The following is a 14,721-nucleotide window of genomic DNA, read 5'->3' on the forward strand; positions in this document are numbered from 1 at the left end:
AGGAACCCTGCCCCTGAATAGGAAATAAGGCATATTCTTTGAAAGGCCATGAGCTAGAAGAAAACAAATGCAGACAAGGCATGCATAAAAAATCCTTCCAATCTGAGGACACGACCCTAGGTTAGACCTCTTCTAAAACACTTCACGGAGGACCCTATCTCAGTGCACGGGACTGTCCTCCACATCTGTGAGTCTAAAAATCATGAGTGGTCCTTTCCCACATGCTTTCTCCTAGAACTAGGGATGGCTGCTCAGATTCCTGGAGAGGAGGCATGGCCTGAACACACCTCACAGAGCCTTATAAGGCTCCACCTCCTGCCTCTCCTCCATGCCCCTCCCAGGACCTGGTCCCTGCAGGACCTGGAAGCTTGGGGCTTGCACAATTGGCTGTGGGGTTGGGGCTCTGTCACGTGTTCTCTGGTCCTCCAACCACTTCTGATGTCAGTTGGGAACCGGTTCCAGAAGGGAAATGCATGTGCACAGGGAGGAGGGCAAGTCCATAACTGTGAACCCCAGGGTCTGGGGGGGAGGGGTTGTCCCATCACCCTAGTCCCACCACTTCCACCTGCTTTTCTATGTCAGTTGTAAAAAAAATTAAGGTGAAGAGTACACCAACTCATGACTTCCTAGTGGTGTCTCTGGGCTCAGGACTGTGTGTGCTCCTGTGAATCAGGAGCTGCTCCCTAAGGCTGTGGCCCTGCCCTCACTTGTCCCTTCCCCTGTGGGGGAGCATCTGTACTGCGAGAGGGAGGAGCACTGCAGGCCAGACCGGTTGCATTTGTTCAACTAGATGGTAAAGAGTTAAATTAAATTGTTACTAATGTGATCTAAGTCTATATCTGTTACATTGTGATAATACAAAAAATGAGGGAAAATATTTCAGTATATAAAATACCTTCTATTGGGGAAAGAGGGAACACTAAACATTAAGTGCAAATTCAGCATATCTTGGAAATTTTGCTATATTACTTTTTAAGGAAGAAATATTAACCAGTGTTCATGATGAAACCATTATTTTATCACGAATGGGAGAGTCTTTGCTTCATGGAATAATAAACAGTTTTTCAAGGTCTGGTGTCAATTGTGATGGATTTTCAAGCACAGGTTATATATAATAGATATAAGATTTGTGCAAAAATGGACAAAAGTATGTCCGAGTCAATTGACTAAATGCAATTTACAAAAGATAATGTATATTTTCTAACTATTTGTAAAATTTGTGCTGCACATGCTGTATGCTATGCAATGACTGAAATGTATTCTCTATGTTTATATATATACACACACAGAATTATTTTAGAAAGAGTTGGTTCACAGTGTTAAACCTGGCTACATACCACTACGTTCATAACTGGGGCTTTAACTACTTTTATGATTGTATCCAGGAGCTGAGTTCCTCTGGGTGGAAGTGTGTTTTGTGGGGTTGTTAGCAGGTCAGTTAGTGTATCTGAGGATAGAAGGATGTTTTGTACCTGATTGTGGGTATGCAGAGAAGAGGTTGATTGTGTATCTGAAAATGTGATATTCTCTACATGTATTGGTGGGCCTCTTATGGACTGTAGAAATTCAGGGTGTGTGAGCTCTATTGTGCATGTCTTTTGGAACTGTGTTCACATGAATTGAAAGTTTGACACTCGTATTTGCATTTCATAGGTTGGTTGGAATATGATGGATACCTTGAAATCTGTGAATCAGTGGTGTCTGTGTGGATATTTGGGGTTAAGTGAAGGACCTGACTATTTTTTCAGTGAGCCTGAGGCTTTGGATTCTCAGATCCTGTGAGATGCAGTGCATGTATATCAAGGAATTGGTGTTATGTATCTGCAGTTTGAGGCTATGGAAACATTATATGCTGTGTGTGCTTTCCCCATGATTCTCTGGGAATTTTGTGTGTTTAAGTTTGGAAAAGCCTCTGCATATGCATATGGGCAATGCTAGGGAACATGTTAGTATATTAGTCAGTAGGGACTGTGTATCTTCTGTATATTGGTTGGATGTGTGGGATCATTGAAATGTACTCAGGGTACATTGGGTGGTGGTGTATGTTTGGGTGGTGTTCAGGAGTTGTACATAGGTATTTTGGTGTTGAAGGGAAACTGTATAATAATGTATGAAGCTGACAGATGTATATGTTCAGATGGAAGGATTGTGTTTCATGTGCCTATTCTGGAAAATGCTGGAGATATATGTTGATGATCATTAGCAAGTGTAGGGACTAAGTAAATGTGGGAGCTGTATTTGTATTTGGTGATACAGGGTGGTATTTTTTCATATTTGTATTGTATAGGGGAATTGTGTGTAAAATTGAGGCATGTGGTACATTTTATGTGTAATGAGTGTGTACTCTGGGTCACAGTGATTTGGATGTACATTTCCTAGTAGTATGTTATTGAAGCTTTCAGTAGAGAGTTATTAATATGTCTTGTGGGCTCTTAGTATGTGTATATATATCTCATTGAATGGTGGGGTTGTGTGTTTATACATGGAAGTGAACATCTTAGTGTGCTTGAGCTGATCTCACAAATCCCACACCATGGTTTTGCTTAAACAGCATATGTTGGTGTCTCATTTGAGACTGGAAGTCCAGGTCAAAGTGTGGGGAAAACTTGCTTCCTCTGAAAGCCTGTAACATTCTGGTGCATCTTCTGGGAATCCTTGTAGTTCCTTGGATTGTTTCTCAGCCTCTGGTCAGTTGGTGATATCCTTTCCTTCCTAGCTTCTGTGACTTCTTGCTTCTCTTCCTCAGGCCTACAGCCATGTGGAGCAGGACCCACCCACAACTTTAGAGGGCCATGCATGACCTGAAAATGAAAACCAGAGGAAATCCTGTTAACACTGGGTTGACAGCCACAGGAAAGTGGATTAAGGTTAAACACAGGTCTAAATTGCAGGACCTAATTCAATCTACCACAGTGGGATGATTGTATTGGAAGTATGTCTACAAGTTCGAGTTGTGGGAGTGGGGGTATCTAAAACCCCCACATAAAAACCACAAAGACACAATGTGGGGAGAGACAGAGGGTGTGCCTTGACCTGGAAGGATGGAGCGTGGTCTGAGGGCTGCAGACCCCAGGCTGGCATTGCTGCCCCCATATTGGATGTGAAGATTGAGACCTGGAGGCAACAGCCCTCAACCTGGGGGCAGGACATGTCTTACCCTCCTCTTCCCATCTCAGGTCTTCACTGAGTGGCCTTTATGGCCAGGGTCCCTGATGCCCCAGACTCTTCTACTCTCCAAAGGCTGGTGACAGGCCCTTTTCCCTTCAAATTCTGCACCAGGGCATGGGGTCACATGGGCCCTGCCGTAACACACTGGTAAGGTTTGAGGAGACTCTGAAGGTTATTCTGCCACCACTGGGAAACTGCTCCTAAAAGGAAGTCTTTCTGATTTCTGCTGCAGGAATGTGGGACTGAAGGTGGAGGGTGTGTTACAAGAGCCAAGGAAGGAGGCCGAGGACCTGCAGATGTGGAAAGCAGAGCATGCTGCATGGAGCCCAGACAAGGCCTGAAAGAGGCCAGGTATCAGGGGTGAGGTCAGAACAAGGTTTGGCTCTGCAGCAGCAGGTGGAGAGAGCATGTGAGGGATAAGACCCCCAACCCCAACCCTAACCTTAACACCCACACCTCCCCTTTTCCCAGACTCACCTTCTGGCTGCTGCTTCCTCAAGCAGGAAGCCCTGTGGTATCATCAGCCCAGAGCTTACCAGTCTAGGTTCTGGCTGTGGGCCAAGTTCCCTGCTTACCCATCCTTCCATCAGTAAATATGTCTTAATAGGATGGCCCCAGATGAGAAATGGGTATTAAAGCAAACCCAGTATCTCATCATTGGGCATCTAGAAACCATAAAGTTGAGAAACCTGCTGAAACATTGGGACAGATGTGGCTGGAGGCAGCCCTAGCATGAGCTAGCCATGGCATCAGGGGAAGCAGCAGTGGGAGAAGAGAGTATCCTCTGGGTGAGGAAACTGCTGCCCCTGTTGAGAGGGGTCACCTGGAAAAGGCCTTGATGGAGAGGTCCTGACCTTGGAGGGCCAGCATTGTTGGAGGTAGCTCCATCCCAGGGAGGTACCTGAGCTGCCCTTCCTGTAGTGGGTGCCTTCCCTGCATTCTGCCCTTCCCCAGCTTCAGGGAACACAATCAAGAGGGAGCCTGGGGTCAGGGCTAGAGCAGAGCCTCTGCTTTTAGAAAGCCTGGCTCAAATTTGGTTCACCCATGTTGATTCCATGCCCTTTGCGACTGTTTCAATAGTCTTCCCCCTCTGAGCCAGGTCTCACTTATTTGTGAAATGAGGATAACACTGCTAGCTCTGTAGAGCTGTAAATATTGTAGTTAGTACATTCGATTTATAGGAGCTGTGATTGGCATATTCTGAGTTCTCATAAAAATGTTCCTTCTTATTTTTACTAGGTAGAACACATCTGCCAAGTCCCCTAATGCACTCCACTCTGATTCCAAACAAAATCAATTACAAAACTCTCTATGTGATTTCGATCCTCTAGCACTGGGACCTGATCCATTCAGCTCTGAATTCTGCACAGCAGCCTTCACAGTGCTTGCACAAAGGACACCATAAAGAAATGTTTGCTGAATAAGGATTAGATGACCTGAGCATGTGTTTTTAGCTGCCTCCCAGGGTCAGAGTGCAGTAACATGCAGTAAAAGTCTCTTCTAAACTTGGTGAGTTAGAAGTCACAGCTACCTGTGGCAGAAGGCAAAATGACAGAGTGCTTCCCTCCAGGTCTCCTTGCCCTTCCCCTTGTCACACCGCAGTGCCTCCCGCTCTGCCCCTGGGACCTGGTTCTGGGCCTTCCCCTTGCACATCAGCCAGTGACAGGTGCATGTGCTCATGCTCTCCTTCTGAGACTGAGATGTGGGCCAGACTGCTTTTCGTTAGTCTACCCTGACATGTGAAGGAGACTAGATCAGAGGAGAACTTCCAGAAGAGCCAAGCTGCAAACCCCCACCCTCAGACACCTGAGGGAAATCTACACGTATGGCTGTAATCAGTTGAGCTTTGCAGTAGATTGTTTATCTGCACTATTGTGGCAATGGATTAGTGGTATACCTGGAAAATATCTTGAATCTCATTGCCCAGATGCAGATATCCCAGGAAGAGGATTCCAGTGTAGGGTAACTATTTTTATGTGAGGAAATTGACTCTCCCCTTGAGCATTCAATTCTTCTCTTACATTTTCAATCAAGGTTTTTTGTTAACACTCAACCTTATTTTCATTCCCCAGTTTCTATCTGCGGAGTCCACTAGGATTATAGCACTAAATCTCATTGCTGAGTGTACATTTCAGAAATTCAGTTTGCATGTGAGTCCAGGCTAGAGATATTTGTTTATAGCTGGGTTCCTTCACTATAATGTAAGACCTGCATGAGGCACCTTTACCATGACATTGATGCTCCATAAATAATTGTCAAATGAAGAAATGGGTTATATCTGTTTGAATCTCTAAAATGCAATCTGGGATTCAGAGGTTATTGAGCAAGATGGTTAGTAAAGAATCTCTATAAAAAGATAGGTAAATGGGTATGGGCAGAGGGAGCAGTCGAATTGTCACATAGACCCCAAAACTGTCTCAGCTGGCCAGGTGGACGGTGGCTCTAGAAAGTCTGTCATTTCCTCAGTTGAACTGAGTTATCCAGACGTTTCTCACATGCTTCCATCAGGCAATGGATTATGAGCCTCCTGGGAAAGGGCGAGGCCTGCAGAAAGGGGCTCCCTGTCCTGACAATCTCTGCAGGTGCTGCCATCTAGGCTGTCTCCCACCTACATTCCTATCTACTAGAGACTGGAGGCCTTCGTGCAGATGCAGAGAGATCTGTGGCCCTTGAAACTCTCCACAAAACTCATCCCGTTTTAGGCTTGGAGCCATTGCTTTATAGGCATTATTTTTTTATTGTATTTTCTTAAAGATACATATATTATGAATAATATCACATTAAAAAATATAAGAGGTTCTCATTTACACCAGCCCACCCCTCCATGCATTCTGAATGTGTGTGTGTTCTCCAGCTTGTGTGAGATGTCGGTGTGTTTACGGAGATGGGAGTTTCTGTGTATATAACTGCAGTAGTATATGTGAATTCAAAAGGTGGGGACCACGGGTGTGTCACAGTGAAGTTTAGATGGTAAATACATGGGTGGGGTGGTGTTGGAGGTTTCTATATATACATGAAGACTTGTGGGCTGGGTGTCCTAGGGCTGTGGACAATTTATGTGAAAATTCAGGGAGTTTGTAGGTAGATTCTACAGGTTTGGAGAGTGTAGGGAGCTCAGGCAAACTCTGGAGTGTGTGTTAATTCACAAGGCTATGTTTACTCTTCTAATGCATGCATTGGAGGATGGGCCATTAGTAATTTGTGGTATTCATGGAACAAAGCAAGTCAAGTGGCCACCTCTGGGTTCAACAGGGAGGAGATTGTAGTATTTTCTCATCAAAAACACTGCAGAAAGGAACAGCAAATATTCTGCCTAGCAACACAGTGGACCACTTTGGATACTTTTGCATATGTGTGTTTTGGGGTGGCTCTGTTTGTTTTGAGGGGGTAAAGTGAGATATCGTATGTGTCTCTTTGTGAGGTGTGAATTGGGTGTGTGTCTACTCAAAGCATAGGCATTAAATACGTGCTCACACTGCCTGGGTGGGAGTTCAGGGCATTTGTTTTTGGTGTGGACCAAATTTGGAGAGGAGTGACTGGATTTTGTGGGGGGCTGGGTTTGTGAAGGTGAACATATTATCGGGGCCTATGGGCACATTCTGTTCATAGTTTCTCAAGATGGAGGCTTGTGTGAGTTTGTATTTGGGGTGTGAGGTGATTGTGTCCATTTGGGTGAAAGAGGGGGTGTCATGTGTGAGATTTAGGAGAATGTGGAAAAGTTGCTCTTTGTCTTCAGGTTCTTCGGCATCGTACCTAGGTGTGTGTTCACAGGGTTTGGGGGATTGACTGTTCCTTAAGTACTTGGTAATATCTGAGTTTATCTTGAATGCCTTTGGTTGTTGTCAGAGTCTATGGGATTGATTTGGGGGTTTTGTGAATTTTGGTGTATTTTTTATGGAATGCGAGGATATGTTTACTACTAAGTGCTTGTTTGTCCATGGATGTTTAGAGATTGTGTTTTTGTACTAAAGGTTAATTTTTACTGGGAATTGTGGGATTTACATAAATATATTTTTAAAGTTACATTAAAAAAATATGGGGTCTCCATATAGTGCCCACCCCCTCACCCCATTCCTCCCACATCAACAACCTCTTTCATTATCATGGCACATTCACTGCACTTGGTGAATACATTGTGGAGCACTGCTGCACCACATGGACAGTGGTTTACATAGTAGTTTACACTCTAACCCAGTCCACCCAGTGGGCCATGGCAGGACCTACAGTGTCCAGCAACTGTCCCTGCAGTACCACCAAGCACAACTCCAAGTTGTGAACCTGTCCACACAGCATACCTCTTCTTCCCTCTCCCTACCCTCAGCAGCTACCAGGGCCACATCCTCCACATTAATGCTACATTTTCCTCCATTACTAATCACAACAGTTCCAGAATAGAATATCAGTAAGTCCAGTCTAATGCATACTCTATTCCTCCATCCTGTGGACCCTGGGATGGTTATGCCCACTCCACCTCTATATCGAGAGGGGGCTTAGATTCCACATGGATGATGGATGCAATTCTCCTGCTTGCAGTTGTAGGCCCTCTTGGCTCCCTGGTGTGGTGCTTGACCTTCTTCATGTCCCTGTTTACTGGCTGGAGCAAGTTCATTAAAATAGAGGGTGGGAGCTGCCAGTCTGTTGAGGCTCAGGGCCTGGCTATCACATGGACAGTCCAGAGATTCAGGGCCCCTGAGCATACTCCAAACCCCAGTGCCAACCACAGATCCGGTAAAAGTAACAGGATTGGCTTCTGAAAAAAGATCACATCTGAGTTCGACTCCATCCCACTCAGGAACACCAACTCCAAAGTAGGGCCAAGAGACCTGGCACTTAATGCCGTCGAATAGAGAGAACTGTATCTCTCGTGAGAAAGGACGGCTCCCAGGGCATTAGATTGGCAGGCGTTGTGGGCCCTAAGGGGAGGGGAAAATGGACGTGCAATGGATAGAACAAAGGTAAATAAGGGGGAAAAAGAGGAGTTATGTGAGAGTACACGAGGATGAATATAAAACAGCTAATATTACACCAAAAACATATAGGGGACGACAGACTAATAATGAAAACCATAAGACAAAACATAGGATAACTAAAAAATTTAGAAAACTGTACAACCTAAAGTATGGACCACATAGTAAGCACAAATGTTACCTTGTTTGAAAACTATAGTTTCAGAATCTGTACATCAGTTTCAGGAAATATGATATGAATAAGTTAAAAGATTATTGCTGTGGAAGGGAAAAGGTTTTATGGTGGATCTGGGGAAATACTGTATATTGTATATATGAATTTTGGTGATCTAAGACTCTTCTGAAGCTGACATTATGTTGGGATTCACTTTACGGGAAGTTTTGGATCACAGAGTGGTTCAACAATGGCAGCGGAGGAATACTGATACGGGATGTTATTGACAGGATATATATGGTTGACAGGGAGTTATACAGGGCATATGCCCAGGGTATATGGTAACGTCTATATATACTCATAGTGGAAACAATTAAAAACAACAGCTGGGGGGGTCAAAGACCTCCTGGCCGGGGGTCACTGTTGTGGGCCCTGGGAGAGCAGCGGCAATCCTCCAGGTGCAACGGCAAGAACCAGGAAGGAAGGAGGGCCCAACAGTGGGCTCTTGATACTAATGGCTACCTTTTGAGCCTATGCACCTGCAACAAGAACAAGGCCTAGAGTAGCATTGTGCCTGGGGGTTTCCTCCTGACAGCCTTCATGTTACTCAAATGTGGCCACTCTCACAGCCAAACTCAGCGTGTAGATGTGGTGCATTCCCCCCAGCGTGGGACACGACACCCGGGGATGAGCCTCCCTGGCACCGAGGGATCACTACCACATACCAGCTGAAGAAGCAACTAGAAAATGACCTTGAATTAAAGATTCAATGCGGAACAGCAGAATATACCTGTCTACATATAATAACATGACTTCAGGAAGTGGTTTGACCTAATGTAAGGGGGAAATGGAAAGGAGAAATGAGATTATAAGGCTGTGAGTCTCTAAAAAAGAGTCTGGAGGTTGTCAGAAGGAATACCCCTGTGTACAACTGAACAGAGTCTAAGAGACAGATAAGGTAGATACAACCCCAGGTATTGGTTCTTTTGAGGGATAAAGAGACCCACGGGTTCTATGGTCATGGCAGAAGGGGTTCACTGCCATGACAGATGGCCCTTCTTTGGAGCTGGTGTTTCTGCGTGATGGAAATGGACTCAGAGGGGATCTCTTTTCACAAGACTTGCATGCTACTTTATTGGAATTGTAGTTGGTGCTGAGTTTAAGATATATGTAGGGGATTTGAATCTCTGGACTGATAATATGACACCCAGGCCCAGAGCCTCAACAGACTTCAGCTCCTACACTTTGACTTATTGGACTTACTCCACTCAGCTAACATGGAGTTGAAGAAGGTCAACCACCACAACATGGAGCCTAGAGTGTCTACAACTAGAAGCGGGAAGAGTGCATCCAGTACCCATGTGGAATCTAAGCCCTCACTTGACATAGGTGTGCAATGGACACAACCAATCCAATGTCCACAGAGAAAATGTGGAATGGGTGTGGGAACGGTAGCCATGGGGGCTGCTGGGTGTGGGGAACGGGAGGAAGAGATGAGATGTGGAGGCGTTTTCGGGACGTGGAGTTGTCCTGGATAGTGCTTCACGGACAATTACGGGACACTGTAGATCCCCCCAGGGCCCACTGGATGGAACGTGAGAGAGTCTGGGCTATGATGTGGACCATTGACTATGGGGTACAGTGATGCTCAGAGATGAACTTACCAGGTGCAATGGATGTATCACGATGATGGGAGAGAGTGTTGCTGTGGGGGGAGTGGGGGGCGGGGGCGGTGGGGTTGAATGGGACCTCATATATTTTTTTAATGTAATTAAAAAATAATAAAATAAATATTTAAAAAAAAAAAAAGAGACCTGGCACTGAACTCCATCTGCCATGACCCTAGAACCTTGAGGTCTCTGGAGCCCTCAGAAGAACCAATACCTGGGGTTGTATCTACTTTGGCTGTCTCTTGGACCCTGCTGAGGCATGCATAAGAGTGACCCCTCTGATGGTCTCCTGACTCTGCTTTGGAGACTCATAACCATATAAGTTCATATTTTTGGTACAAGGGACTCTGAGTGTACAGTGGAAAGTCTGGCAAATATATAATTAGTGTCAGAGGTTCTTCAGTCTTCCATGCATTTGTGTGATTGTTACCATGTATATCCATTAGCCAAGGGAATGTCTTGCATGTGTCTGGTTGTTGTGGGACTGTGGTTTGTGTGTCAGCAGATTGTGGGTAGACAGTTTCTATGTACTTGTTGGCTCAGGGTGTCTTTTTTGTTTAATATTTTTACTATGGAAATAATGGAAATGCTCTAATAATGATCGAAGTGATGAATGTACAATACCAAATATCACTGATTGTAAGTTTTGGATTAATTTAATGATTTGTTAATATGTATTAATACAATTGACTCATTTTAAAAATAAGTATTATCCATGTATGATTCCCTGCTATATAAATAGAAGTGAAATACATTTTTCTGAAAACTGCTTTAATATGAGTTGAGTGCATGTGGAGGAAAGGGATCCCTCATTAGCTGATGGTGTGAGTGGAGAATGGTGGAGCCCTTGTGGAGGACAGTTTGGCATTTCCTCAGCAAGCTAACGACAGAACTGCCATTTGATCCAGCAATCCCACTTCTGGATATATAACAGGAAGAATTGAAAGCAGGGACATGAACGGATCTGTGAACACCAATGTTCATAGCAGCATTATTCGCTATTGTCAAAAGATGGAAGCAACCCAAGTGCACATGAATAGAAGGATGGATAAGCAAACAGTGGTGTATACTGTAAGAAGCAAATCAGTATTAACACACAGGATAACCTGGATGAATCTTGAAGACCTCATGTGAAGTGAAGTGGGCCAGGCACTGAAGGGCAAATATTGCATCACCTCACTGATATGAATTAAGCAGTTTGAGCAGTCTCATGGAGCTAGTGTCTCCAGGGGACACAGAGGGAACAGGGGTTGTGAGCCTATGCCCATATGGGCAGTAACTAGGATAAGGTGGAAGGGTGTCGTTGTGCAGTTCATGAGGATGACAGTGGTGCGGCGATGATATTGAGATCAGCAGTGCTGGTCTGTGATCGGGTAGAGTGGGGGTTTGGACTATCCATGGGTTGGGAGGAGGGTCGAGGGAAGGAACAGATGAACTCTGGGGATTTGCAGATCTGTGCTTAAAACTACAAGGTTGGGAATATTCTTTTAGCAAATATGGCAGGGGAAGATTATTGGTGTAGGTATTGAATGGGAGTGGCATACAGGAGAGGTTGTACCTGGGGCTGGTTTCTCTAGAATATGTAAGTGCTCATCTTGTCATTATGTGTTATCTCAGTGGGTGGAGACCCACACAATAAGCAAGAAAATATTAAATCCCAATCCGTGGGAGTCATGCTATCTTCTCAAATAGAGGGGCAAGAGTCTTTTGAGAGCATAGGCAGTGTCTAATGAAAGAAAAGAGACAATTATGCCAAGTACTCAATATTATTGCAAGTAATTATGAGTCATACTCTTCAGAGAGTGAAACAGTGGGTACCATAGATGCTGGGCGTGGGGGAACACAAGACAGTTTTAGGGCATTAGAATTGCTCTGCCTGATCTTTTGTAAGGGGAAACTCTGGAAATTTAGGGTACTACATAGTAGAAGATATTAGAAAAAAAAAAAACCTTATTATTGTGCTTTGAATTTTGATTCACGATACGAAGAACATTGAATGAATTTGAGTACATTTTGGTCAAAATATGCCAAAACCCAGAGGCTAAATCACAGAAATATCCCATACACTGAAATATCCTCATACTAAATTACTTTTTGTGCATGCAAAGGATTTTGGTTGATTGATGTTTTTAGAGACAGACTTACCCCTCATTGATTCTCATAATTCAGTGGGAGATTCCGGAGGGTTTCTTTAGCTATGTGATGATTGTGCACATGATTTCCAAGCTTTAAAACACATTTCTTTTTTTAACTTTTTAATTGCACTTGTAAAGACCTGTATTGCACTGTCGAATAGAAATGGTAATGACTGCTCTTCTTTGTCTTTTTCCTAATGTTAGGGATATGGTGCTAGCATGCCACTGGTACTTGTAATGTTTGCTGTAATTTCTGTTGGATGTATTTCTTTTAGGTTGTGGAAAGGTCTATTGATAATAAGTGGAAACTGTTACCACAGGCTATTTTCATCTGTTTATGTTTTCATAAACATTTTGTGTTTGATAAGTGTTCTGTAGGGATATTTTTAAACTTCATCAAAAGTATAAGGGATTTGCATATAACCCACCCCTCCCCCCCCCCACAAGTTTCCCTCTAAGTAGCATCTTACAATTGTGTGGTACATTTATTACAATTGATGAATAAAACATTAAAGCATTACTACTAACTAAGGTCAATAGTTTACACTGCAGTTTACACTTAATTCCAATGCCTTAAAAATGCCCTATTTTCTACCTAGTATTCCCAGCCCCTCCCCTCAGAACCTCTGCTAAGCACTATCTTTGCATCAATGTTACATGTTCTTCCATTGTTAACAATATTAACATTTACTTTGTCCATGGTTGCTGACCACCTTAAGTTGGTTCTTTCCTAAACCATACATTTTTTTGGGTTTTGATGCCCACTCTGTCTCAGATTCAGAGGTGGTTTAGATCTTATGGGGCAGATGAAAAGGGCTGTTTTGCTTGCAGTTGTAAATACTCTGTTTCAGATGACAGTTGTCCATCATCATCATTTTGTCCGGTGTCTTTGGCAGACCCCTATAGGTGAATCACAACACTGACCTTAGGATTTTGGAGCAAAACTCTGCCATCCTCTGTAGATAATGACTCCCCTTTTGAGAAACAACTTTTGTCCTGCTGCTGGGCCTTAGTAGAGACCGAATGGTTAACTATGGGCTTAACTAGTTACCATGAGGCCTGACTTGCCTAAGATGAGCTGGGTATTGTCTGACCCACCAAGCCATAAATTCGGGAGGGCATAGTAGCTCTCCATAATAAAGTGGAAGTGGTATATATGAGAAGGGCTTGAGTGCATTGTGAAGGCATGAGAAAGTTACATGGAGAAGTAGCCCAAATGGTCATGATCACCACCACTGCCACATGACTTTCTCCTTCCCAGCCCACAGCTTTGGGCTCTTGGGGAGTCCCTTACCATCATTTGATTGAGGAAGAGAAAACTCAGGCCAGGTTTACAGATGGTCCTGCATGATATGCAGGTACCACCCAAAAGTGGACAGCTCTAGCATTGCAGCCCCTTTCTGGGACATTGCTGAAGGACAGAGGTGAGACAGATCCTCTCAGTGGGCAGAACTTTGAGCAGTGCACCTGGTTGTTCATTTTGCTTGGAAGCAGAAACGGCCAGAGGTGCATTTGTACAGTGATTCATGAACTGTTGCCAATGGCTTGGCTAGATGGTGAGGGACTTGGAAGAAACATGATTGGAAAATTGATGAGATGGAGGTCTGGGGAAGAGTTATGTGAATTGACCTTTTTCAGTGGGCAAAGCACATGAAAATTTTTTGTCCCATGTAAATGCTCACCAGAGGGTAACTTCAGCAGAGGAAGATTTTAATAATCAAGTGGAAAAAATGAACCATGAAAAAGGTGGCCATGGAGTTAGGGATGGAGGTTATGCATGGGCTCAGCAACACACACTTCCTCTTACCAAGGCTGACTTGGCTACATCCACTGCTGAGTGCCCAATCTGCCAGCAGCAGAGACCCACACTCAGCCCCCAATAGGACAACATTCCTTGAGGTGACCAGCCTGACACCTGGTGGCAGGTTGACTCTATTAGACTACTTCCACCATGCAAGGGGCAGCAATTTGTTTTAACTGGAAAAGACACATACTCTGTATATGAGTTTGCATTTCCTACATGCAATGGCTCTTCCCAAACTAGCATCCGTGGACTTACTGAATGTCTTATCTACCGCCATGGCATTCCACACAGCATTGCTTCTGCTCAAGGAACTAATTTCCCAGCAAATGATGTGCAGGAATGGGCACATGCCTATGGAATTCCCTGGTCTTACCATGTTCCCCATCAGCCGAAGCAACTGGATTGATAGAATGGCAGAATGGCCTGTCAAAGACTCATTAAGAGTGCCAACTAGCTGGCAGTACCTTGCATGGCTGGGGCAATGTTCTCCAGGAGGCTGTGTATGCTTTAAATCAGCATCCACTTTATGCTGCTCTTTCTCCCACAACCAGAATCCATGGGTTCAGGAGTCAAGGGGTGGAAATGGGAGTGGCACCACTCGCTCTTACCCCTAGTGACCCACTAGGACAATTTTTGCTTCTAATCTTTTTGCTTCCATAGTCTTAGTAGTGACGTTCCCATCCTTACTTCTGGTTTTGGTAATTTAGTCCTCTTTTACTTCTGTTGAGCTCAAGATTTGAATATTTTATTGATCTTTCAACATAATATTGATTTTTATTGGTTTCCTGGTATTTCATTGGTTTCCTTTCTGATGTTTATTATT

Source organism: Dasypus novemcinctus, unplaced genomic scaffold (assembly GCF_030445035.2).
Source record: "Dasypus novemcinctus isolate mDasNov1 unplaced genomic scaffold, mDasNov1.1.hap2 scaffold_69, whole genome shotgun sequence".
Lineage (NCBI taxonomy): Eukaryota > Metazoa > Chordata > Mammalia > Cingulata > Dasypodidae > Dasypus > Dasypus novemcinctus.